The following is an 11899-nucleotide window of genomic DNA, read 5'->3' on the forward strand; positions in this document are numbered from 1 at the left end:
AAAGAAAGAAAGAAAGAAAGAAAGAAAGAAAGAAAGAAAGAAAGAAAGAAAGAAAGAAAGAAAGAAAGAAAGAAAGAAAGAAAGAAAGGAAGAAAGAAAGAGGGGGCGGAGCAAGATGGCCCAATAGGAACAGCTCCAGTCTCCAACTCCCAGCACGGGCTACACAGAAGACCGGTGATTTCTGCATTTTCAACTGAGGTACTGGGTTCATCTCACTGGGGAGTGCCGGAGGATCGGTGCTGGTCAGCTGCTGCAGCCCGACCAGCCAGAGCTGAAGCAGGGCGAGGCATTGCCTCACGTAGGAAGCACAAGGGGGAAGGGAATCCCTTTTCCTAGCCAGGGGAACTGAGACACACAACACCTGGAAAATCGGGTAACTCCCACCCCAATACTGTGCTTTAAGCAAACAGGCACACCAGGAGATCATATCCCACACCTGGCCGGGAGGGTCCCACGCTCACGGAGCCTCCCTCATTGCTAGCACAGCAGTCTGTGATCTACCAGCAAGGCAGCAGCAAGGCTGGGGGAGGAGCGCCCGCCATTGCTCAGGCTTAAGTAGGTAAACAAAGCTGCTGGGAAGCTCGAACTGGGTGGAGCTCACAGCAGCTCAAGGAAATCTGCCTGTCTCTGTAGACTCCACCTCTGGGGACAGGGCACAGTAAACAATAAACGCAGCAGAAGCCTCTGCAGACGCAAACGACTCTGTGTGACAGCTTTGAAGAGAGCAGTGGATCTCCCAACACGGAGGTTGAGATCTGAGAAGGGACAGACTCCCTGCTCAAGTGGTTCCTTGACCCCTGAGTAGCCTAACTGGGAGACATCCCCCACTAGGGGCAGTCTGACACCCCAAACCTCACAGGGTGGAGTACACCCCTGAGAGGAAGCTTCCAAAGCAAGAATCAGACAGGTACACTCACTGTTCAGAAATATTCTATCTTCTGCAGCCTCTACTGCTGATACCCAGGCAAACAGGGTCTGGAGTGGACCTCAAGCAATCTCCAGCAGACCTACAGCTGAGGGTCCTGACTGTTAGAAGGAAAACTATCAAACAGGAAGGACACCTACACCAAAACCCCATCAGTACATCACCATCATCAAAGACCAGAGGCAGATAAAACCACAAAGATGGGGAAAAAGCAGGGCAGAAAAGCTGGAAATTCAAAAAATAAGAGCACATCTCCCCCGGCAAAGGAGCGCAGCTCATCGCCAGCAACGGATCAAAGCTGGACGGAGAATGACTTTGACGAGATGAGAGAAGAAGGCTTCAGTCCATCAAATTTCTCAGAGCTAAAGGAGGAATTACGTACCCAGCGCAAAGAAACTAAAAATCTTGAAAAAAAAGTGGAAGAATTGACGGCTAGACTAATTAATGCAGAGAAGGTCATAAACGAAATGAAAGAGATGAAAACCATGACACGAGAAATACGTGACAAATGCACAAGCTTCAGTAACCGACTCGATCAACTGGAAGAAAGAGTATCAGCAATTGAGGATCAAATGAATGAAATGAAGCGAGAAGAGAAACCAAAAGAAAAAAGAAGAAAAAGAAATGAACAAAGCCTGCAAGAAGTATGGGATTATGTAAAAAGACCAAATCTACGTCTGATTGGGGTGCCTGAAAGTGAGGGGGAAAATGGAACCAAGTTGGAAAACACTCTTCAGGATATCATCCAGGAGAACTTCCCCAACCTAGTAGGGCAGGCCAACATTCAAATCCAGGAAATACAGAGAACGCCACAAAGATACTCCTCGAGAAGAGCAACTCCAAGACACATAATTGCCAGATTCACCAAAGTTGAAATGAAGGAAAAAATCTTAAGGGCAGCCAGAGAGAAAGGTCGGGTTACCCACAAAGGGAAGCCCATCAGACTCACAGCAGATCTCTCGGCAGAAACTCTCCAAGCCAGAAGAGAGTGGGGGCCAATATTCAACATTCTTAAAGAAAAGAATTTTAAACCCAGAATTTCATATCCAGCCAAACTAAGTTTCATAAGTGAAGGAGAAATAAAATCCTTTACAGATAAGCAAATGCTTAGAGATTTTGTCACCACTAGGCCTGCCTTACAAGAGACCCTGAGGAAGCACTCAACATGGAAAGGAACAACCGGTACCAGCCATCTCAAAAACATGCCAAAATGTAAAGACCATCGAGGCTAGGAAGAAACTGCATCAACTAATGAGCAAAATAACCAGTTAATATCATAATGGCAGGATCAAGTTCACACATAACAATCTTAACCTTAAATGTAAATGGACTAAATGCTCCAATTAAAAGACACAGACTGGCAAACTGGATAAAGAGTCAAGACCCATCAGTCTGCTGTATTCAGGAGACCCATCTCACACGCAGAGACATACATAGGCTCAAAATAAAGGGATGGAGGAAGATTTACCTAGCAAATGGAGAACAAAAAAAAGCAGGGGTTGCAATACTAGTCTCTGATAAAAGAGACTTTAAACCATCAAAGATCAAAAGAGACAAAGAAGGCCATTACATAATGGTAAAGGGATCAATTCAACAGGAACAGCTAACTATCTTAAATATATATGCACCCAATACAGGAGGACCCAGATTCATAAAGCAAGTCCTTAGAGACTTACAAAGAGACTTAGACTCCCATACAATAATAATGGGAGACTTCAACACTCCACTGTCCACATTAGACAGATCAACGAGACAGAAAGTTAACAAGGATATCCAGGAATTGAACTTATCTCTGCAGCAAGCAGACCCAATAGACATCTATAGAACTCTCCACCCCAAATCAACAGAATATACATTCTTCTCAGCACCACATCACACTTAATCCAAAACTGACCACATAATTGGAAGTAAAGCACTCCTCAGCAAATGTACAAGAACAGAAATTATAACAAACTGTCTCTCAGACCACAGTGCAAACAAACTAGAACTCAGGACTAAGAAACTCAATCAAAACCGCTCAACTACATGGAAACTGAACAACCTGCTCCTGAATGACTACTGGGTACATAATGAAATGAAGGCAGAAATAAAGATGTTCTTTGAAACCAATGGGAACAAAGATACAACATACCAGAATCTCTGGGACACATTTAAAGCAGTGTGTAGAGGGAAATTTATAGCACTAAATGCCCACAAGAGAAAGCAGGAAAGATCTAAAATTGACACTCTAACATCACAATTAAAAGAACTAGAGAAGCAAGAGCAAACACATTCCAAAGCTAGCAGAAGGCAAGAAATAACTAAGATCAGAGCAGAACTGAAGGAGATAGAGACACAAAAAAACCCTCCAAAAAATCAATGAATCCAGGAATTGGTTTTTTGAAAAGATCAACAAAATTGACAGACCACTAGCAAGACTAATAAAGAAGAAAAGAGAGAAGAATTTAATAGACGCAATAAAAAATGATAAAGGGGATATCACCACTGACCCCACAGAAATACAAACTACCATCAGAGAATACTATAAACACTTCTACGCAAATAAACCAGAAAATCTAGAAGAAATGGATAATTTCCTGGACACTTACACTCTTCAAAGACTAAACTAGGAAGAAGTTAAATCCCTGAATAGACCAAGAGCAGGCTCTGAAATTGAGGCAATAATTAATAGCCTACCAACCAAAAAAAGTCCAGGATCAGATGGATTCACAGCTGAATTCTACCAGAGGTACAAGGAGGAGCTGGTACCATTCCTTCTGAAACTATTCCAATCAATAGAAAAAGAGGGAATCCTCCCTAACTCATTTTATGAGGCCAACATCATCCTGATACCAAAGCCTGGCAGAGACACAACAAAAAAAGAGAATTTTAGACCAATATCCCTGATGAACATCGATGCAAAAATCCTCAATAAAGTACTGGCAAACCGGATTCAGCAGCACATCAAAAAGCTTATCCACCATGATCAAGTGGGCTTCATCCCTGGGATGCAAGGCTGGTTCAACATTCACAAATTAATAAACATAATCCAGCATATAAACAGAATCAAAGACAAGAACCACATGATTATCTCAATAGATGTAGAAAAGGCTTTTGACAAAATTCAATAGCCCTTCATGCTAAAAACGCTCAATAAATTCGGTATTGATGGAACGTACCTCAAAATAATAAGAGGTATTTATGACAAACCCACAGCCAATATCATACTCAATGGGCAAAAACTGGAAAAATTCCCTTTGAAAACTGGCACAAGACAGGGATGCCCTCTCTCACCATTCCTATTCAACATAGTGTTGGAAGTTCTGGCTAGGGCAATCAGGCAAGAGAAAGAAATCAAGGGTATTCAGTTAGGAAAAGAAGAAGTCAAATTGTTCCTCTTTGCAGATGACATGATTGTATATTTAGAAAACCCCATTGTCTCAGCCCAAAATCTCCTTAAGCTGATAAGCAACTTCAGCAAAGTCTCAGGATACAAAATTAATGTGCAAAAATCACAAGCATTCTTATACACTAGTAACAGACAAACAGAGAGCCAAATCATGAATGAACTTCCATTCACAATTGCTTCAAAGAGAATCAAATACCTAGGAATCCAACGTGCAAGGGATGTAAAGGACCTCTTCAAGGAGAACTACAAACCACTGCTCAGTGAAATAAAAGAGGACACAAACAAATGGAAGAACATACCATGCTCATGGATAGGAAGAATCAATATCGTGAAAATGGCCATACTGCCCAAGGTAATTTATAGATTCAATGCCATCCCCATCAAGCTACCAATGAGTTTCTTCACAGAATTGGAAAAAACTGCTTTAAAGTTCATATGGAACCAAAAAAGAGCCCGCATCTCCAAGACAATCCTAAGTCAAAAGAACAAAGCTGGAGGCATCACGCTACCTGACTTCAAACTATACTACAAGGCTACAGTAACCAAAACAGCATGGTACTGGTACCAAAACAGAGATATGGACCAATGGAACAGAACAGAGTCCTCAGAAATAATACCACACATCTACAGCCATCTGATCTTTGACAAACCTGAGAGAAACAAGAAATGGGGAAAGGATTCCCTATTTAATAAATGGTGCTGGGAAAATTGGCTAGCCATAAGTAGAAAGCTGAAACTGGATCCTTTCCTTACTCCTTATACGAAAGTTAATTCAACATGGATTAGAGACTTAAATGTTAGATCTAATACCATAAAAACCCTAGAGGAAAACCTAGGTAGTACCATTCAGGACATAGGCATGGGCAAAGACTTCATGTCTAAAACACCAAAAGCAATGGCAGCAAAAGCCAAAATTGACAAATGGGATCTCATTAAACTAAAGAGCTTCTGCACAGCAAAAGAAACTACCATCAGAGTGAACAGGCAACCTACAGAATGGGAGAACATTTTTGCAATCTACTCATCTGACAAAGGGCTAATATCCAGAATCTACAAAGAACTCAAACAAATTTACAAGGAAAAAACAAACAACCCCATCAAAAAGTGGGCAAAGGATATGAACAGATATTTCTCAAAAGAAGACATTCATACAGCCAACAGACACATGAAAAAATGCTCATCATCTCTGGCCATCAGAGAAATGCAAATCAAAACCACAATGAGATACCATCTCACACCAGTTAGAATGGCGATCATTCAAAAGTCAGGAAACAACAGGTGCTGGAGAGGATGTGGAGAAATAGGAACACTTTTACACTGTTGGTGGGATTGTAAACTAGTTCAACCATTATGGAGAACAGTATGGAAATCCTCAAGGATCTAGAACTAGATGTACCATATGACCCAGCCATCCCATTACTGGGTATGTACCCAAAGGATTATAAATCATGCTGCTATAAAGACACATGCACACATATGTTTATTGCGGCACTGTTCACAATAGCAAAGACCTGGAATCAACCCAAATGTCCATCAGTGACAGACTGGATTAAGAAAATGTGGCACATATACACCATGGAATACTATGCAGCCATAAAAAAGGATGAGTTTGTGTCCTTTGTAGGGACATGGATGCAGCTGGAAACCATCATTCTTAGCAAACTATCACAAGAACAGAAAACCAAACACCGCATGTTCTCACTCATAGGTGGGAACTGAACAATGAGATCACTTGGACTCGGGAAGGGGAACAGCACACACCAGGGCCTATCATGGGGAGGGGGTAGGGGGGAGGTATTGCATTGGGAGTTATACCTGATGTAAATGACGAGTTGATGGGTGCAGCACAGCAACATGGCACAAGTATACATATGTAACAAACCTGCATGTTATGCACATGTACCGTAGAACTTAAAGTATAATAATAATAAAAAATAAAAAATAAAAAAATAATTTAAAAATGAGTAGTGTTGTTCTTTTACAAGACTGATTTTTGCTATTTATGATCTTTGATAGCTATGCATAAATTCCAGAAATTTTTTCTATTTCTTTAAAAAAATACTATTAGAATTGATAGAATTGCTATTAAATCGGTAGATCTCTGTATGTCGGTAGTATGGACATTTAAAAATTAAGTCTTCCAATACATAAACATGAATGTCTTTCTGTTTGTTTGTGTCCTCTTCAATTCTTTATTAATAATTTGCAGTTCTTAGTAAACAAGTCTTTCACCTTCTTATTTAATTTTACTTTCAAATATTTTATTATTTTAGTGCTATTATAAAAGAGATTGTTTTCCCAATTTCCTTGTTAGATAGTTTGTCATTATTGTATAAAAACAGCACTGAATTTTGCATGTTGATTTTGTGTCCTGCAACTTTACTAAACTTGTTCATTAGTCCAAATAGTTTGTTTGTAGAGTCTTTAGGGTATTTTACATATAAGGTTATGTCATCAGTGGGGATAATATTACCTCTTCCTTTCTTACTTGGATGGCTTTGTTTTTATTGCTGAATTGCTCTGGCAAGGCCTTTCAGTACTATGTTGAATAGAATTGGTGAGAGTGGACATTCTTTTCCTCTATACCCCAGGAATCCTCTAAGATTCCTGATCTTAGAGGAAGAGCTTTCAGTTTTTCATCATTGAATATGATGTTAACTATGGGCTTTAAATATATTGTTTGTGTTATGTTGAGGTAATTTATTTATATTTCTATTTCGTTTAGAGTTTCCATCATAAAATGATGTTGAATTTTGTCAGATGTTTTTTCTGCATCTATTGAGATGATCATGTAATTTTTATCCCTTATTCTGTTAATGTGGAATATTACATTAATTGATTTTTCTATGTTGAACCATTCTTGCATCCTAGAAATCAATCATACTTGGCCATGGCCTATGATTCTTTTACTGTGTCATCAGATTTGGTGTGCTGTTGTTTCCTTGAGGATTCTTACATCTAAATTCATCAGGGATATGGACCTATAGTTTTTTTTTTTTCTTGTGATGTTTTGGCTGTCTTTGGTATCAGAGTAATGGCCTCATAAATTGAGTTTGGAAATGTTCACTGCTGATATCAAAATATGTTACAAATCCACAGTAATCAAAACAGTATGGTACTGGCATAAAGACAAGTATACAGATCAATAGAAAAAAACAGAGTGCCCAGAAATAAATGCACATATATATCATCAACTTATCTTCAACAAAAGTGCTAAGAATACACAATGGGGAAAGGAAAGTCACTTCAACAATTGGCATATATAAAAACTGGATATACACATTCAAAACCATAAAACTAGATAGTACAGCCATTATGAAAGATAGTATGGAGGTTCCTCAAGAAGTCAAAAATAGAACTACAATATCATCCAGCTCTCCTACTACTGGGTATATAGCCAAAGTAAACAAGATCAGTATGTTGGACAGCTATCTGCAATTCTATGTTTGCTGCAGCATTATTCACAATAGTCAAGATATGGAATCAACTTAAGTGTTCATTAATTGATAAAATGTTTTATATATATATATATATACACACACATATATATGGAAATATGGAATATAGAATACTTTTCAGACTAAAAAAGAAAGAAATCCTGTCATTTGTGACAATATGGATAAACCTGGAGGATATTATGCTAAGTAAAATAAGCCAGGCAAAGAAAGACAAATATCTCATGATCTCATTTATACGTGGAAGCTAAAAAAATCAAACTCAGAAGCAGAGAGTAGAATGGTGGTTTTTAGGGGCTGGAGAATGGGAGGGTAATGGGTAGATGTTGATTAAACGGTAAAAAGTTTCAGTTAAATGGAATGAATAAGTTCTGGAGATCCATTGTACAGCATGGAGACTGTAGCAAATAATAAATAATGTATAAAGTATTTGGAAATAACTAAGAGGTTAGATCTTAAATATTTTTAGCACAAAAAAAGTATGTGAGAAGATGAATCTGTTAATTAGTTTGATTTAATCATTTCAAAATGTATACACACATCAAAACATCATGTTATGCACTGTAAATATATACAACATTGTCAATTAGACCTTTAAAAAGAAGAAATTTAGACCCTTATCTTACACTATGAACAAAAATCAACTCAAAGTGGATTAATGACTTAAGCATAGGATCTGATACTGCAAAACTCCTAGAAGTAAAGAGGGGCAATTCTTCATGATATTGGTCTTAGCGATGATTTTATGGATATGACACCAGAAGTACAGGCAACAAAACAAAAATAAACAAGTAAAACTACATCAAACTAAAAAGCTTCTGCACAGCAAAGAAAACAGTCAACAGAGTAAAAAGGCAATTTACAGAGAAAGATATTTCTAAACTAGGTATTTGATAAGGGGTTAATCTCCAATATATGTAAGGAACTCCTACAAATCTATAGTAAAATAATAATAATAATCATCATCATCATCATCATCATCATCATCCAATTTTTAAATGGGCTAAATATTTTAATAGACATCTGTCCTAAGAAGACATGCAAATGTCCCCAAATTGCTTAATGCCACTAGTAATCATGAAAATGCAAATCAAAAGCACAATGAGATATTACCTCACACCTGTCAGGATGTCTGTTATTTAAAATAAAAATCACAAAAAGTAAGAAATTTCAGAAAGGATGTGGAAAAATTGGAACCCTTAAACACTGTTGGTGGGAATGCAAAGTAGTGCAACCACTATAAAAAACAGTTTGAAAATATTTCTAAACATTATAAATAGAACTATCATATGACCCAACAATCCCCTTCTGGGTATTTATCCAAAAGAATTAAAATTAGGGTTTTGAAAATATATGAGCACTCCTATTTCACTTCAGAACTATTCACAATAGCCAAGATAGACAAGCAATCTAAATGTCCATTGACAAATGAATGGATAAAGAAAGGTGGCATATACATACAATGGAGTACTATTCAGCTTTTAAAAAACTGAAATATAAGACGACATAGATGAACCTTGGGAACATTATACTAAGTGAAATAAGTCAGTCTCAGAGAGCCAAATACTCCATATTTTCACTTATCAGAGGTATCTAAAATAGTCATAGAATCAAAGAATGGAAGGGGGTTGCCAGAGATTGGGGGAAAGAGAAAAGGGGAGTTACTAGGCAATGAGCATAACTTTCACTTGAGTAAGATGAATAAGTTCTACAGACCTGCTGTAAAACATTGCACTTATAGTAGACAACAATGTACATACACTTAAAAATTGTTAAGAAGGTAAATATCTTGGTAAGTGTTCTTATCCCATTAATTTTTTAAAGGAGTGAAGTGAGCAGCATTTAAAAGTTGCTGAGAGGTTCAGTAATTTGAAGTCAGAAAAATATCCTTTGGATCTGGCAACATGAAGCTCATTGGCGATCTGAACCAGAGAATTTTCATTAGAATCAAGTAACGAATGACTTACAGGTGAAGAAATAGAGACACTACTTCTAAATGACCCTTTTGAGAAGTTTTGCTAAGTGGAACAGAGAAATAGCTAGAGAGAGTAGCTAAAAAGAAATGTGAAATGAAGGAATAATGTTTCTGCAAGTCTGAGATACTAGAATATGTGTGTAGGATGATGATGATGATCCAATAAGGAAAAAGATGTGAGAGGGGAGCGTGAGTGGAAACTGAGGAAGTGAAGACTTTGATAAGATGAGAGGGATTGGAATCCAAAATATAGGTAAAAAATTTGGTCTTAGAAAGGAGTATAGACCCTTCCTCCATTGTAACAGAAAAAAAAGTAGAAAAGATAGGTATAGTTATAAATAGATTCAGTGATGCAAAAAATGGAGTTCCCATCTGATGGGTCCTATTTCCCCAGTCCAATTGCTCTATACACCAGAAGTCAGAGGTTTTAGAAAAATCTTTAAATGTTCCTCTAGTACATGAGTGATAGCAGCAGAAAGCTAGTAGCAGCCAGGAAGAACCTCAGAATCTTCAGTTTTGAAAACAAGGCCTTGGGTCTCTCTATCTGCCCAACCCTACTTATCAGACATTTTCCTTGTTCCAAGAGGATTTCATCTAACTTGAGGGTTCTAGGGGGTGCATGTGGAAAGGGAAGGCACAAAAGGCCACAGAAATGTGAAATGAGGACTTCATGTATGAACTTTGCTGACATCATTTTTGTCAATTCCTAGTTTTATGACTCATTCCTCTGTGAGAGAGTATCAGCAAAGACTTTGGAATTGTCTTTAGAGCTAGACTTTGGAATCTTCAGGGCTGAGTAGTAGTTAAGAAAGCCTTTGGTTTTCTGGAATAATGATTTAGGCAAGTATAAAGTCTCCTTTCATATTCAGTCCCAGGATGAAATTTAAACAGGCCTCAACTCTAAGCATACTCACAGAATTACATTTTCCTAATACACGTGGAAACACACACACATACACAGCTCCAAACTTTCTAATTTTTATTTTTTATTTATTATGTTATTATACTTTAAGTTCTGGGACACATGTGCAGAACGTGCAGGTTTGTTACATAGATATACACGTGCCATGTGGTTTGCTGCACCCATCAATCTGTCATCTACATTAGGTATTTCTCCCAATCCTATCCCTCCCCTAGACCCCACCCCCTGATAAGCACCACTGTGTCTTGTTCCTCTCACTGTCTATGTGTTCTCATTGTTCAGCTCCCACTTATGAGTGAGAACAAGCAGTGTTTGGTTTTCTGTTCCTGTGTTACTTTGCTGAGAATGATGGTTTCCAGTTTCATCCATGTCCGGGCAAAGGACACGAACTCATACATTTTTATGGCTGCATAGTATTCCATGGTATATATGTGCCACCTTTTCTTCATCTAGTCTATCACTGATGGGCATTTGGGTTGGTTCCAAGTCTTTGCTATTGTGAATAGTGCTACAATAAACATATGTATGCATGTGTCTTTATAGTAGAATGATATATATTCCTTTGGGAATATATCCAGTAAAGGGATTCTGAATCAAATGGTGTTTCTAGTTCTAGATCCTTGAGAAATTGCCGCACAGTCTTCCATAATAGTTCAACTAATTTACGCTCTCATCAACAGTATGAAAGTGTTCCTATTTCTCCACATCCCCTCCAGCATCTGTTGTTTCCTGACTTTTTTTTTTTTAATTTATTTATTATTATTATACTTTAAGTTGTAGGGTACATGTGCATAACGTGCAGGTTTGTTACATATGTATACTTGTGCCATGTATACGAAAATTAATTCAAGATGGATTAGAGACTTAAATGTTAGACCTAATACCATAAAAATCCTAGAGGAAAACCTAGGTAGTACCATTCAGGACATAGACATGGGCAAAGACTTCATGTCTAAAACACCAAAAGCAACGGCAGCAAAAGCTAAAATTGACAAATGGGATCTAATTAAACTAAAGAGCTTCTGCACAGCAAAAGAAACTACCATCAGAGTGAACAGGCAACCTACAGAATGGGAGAACATTTTTGCAATCTACTCATCTGACAAAGGGCTAATATCCAGAACCTACAAAGAACTCAAACAAATTTACAAGAAAAAAACAAACAACCCCATCAAAAAGTGGGCAAAGGATATGAACAGACATTTCTCAAAAGAAGACATTCATACAGCCAACA

The sequence above is a fragment of the Theropithecus gelada genome, chromosome X (genome assembly GCF_003255815.1).
Source record: "Theropithecus gelada isolate Dixy chromosome X, Tgel_1.0, whole genome shotgun sequence".
Classification (NCBI taxonomy): Eukaryota; Metazoa; Chordata; class Mammalia; order Primates; family Cercopithecidae; genus Theropithecus; species Theropithecus gelada.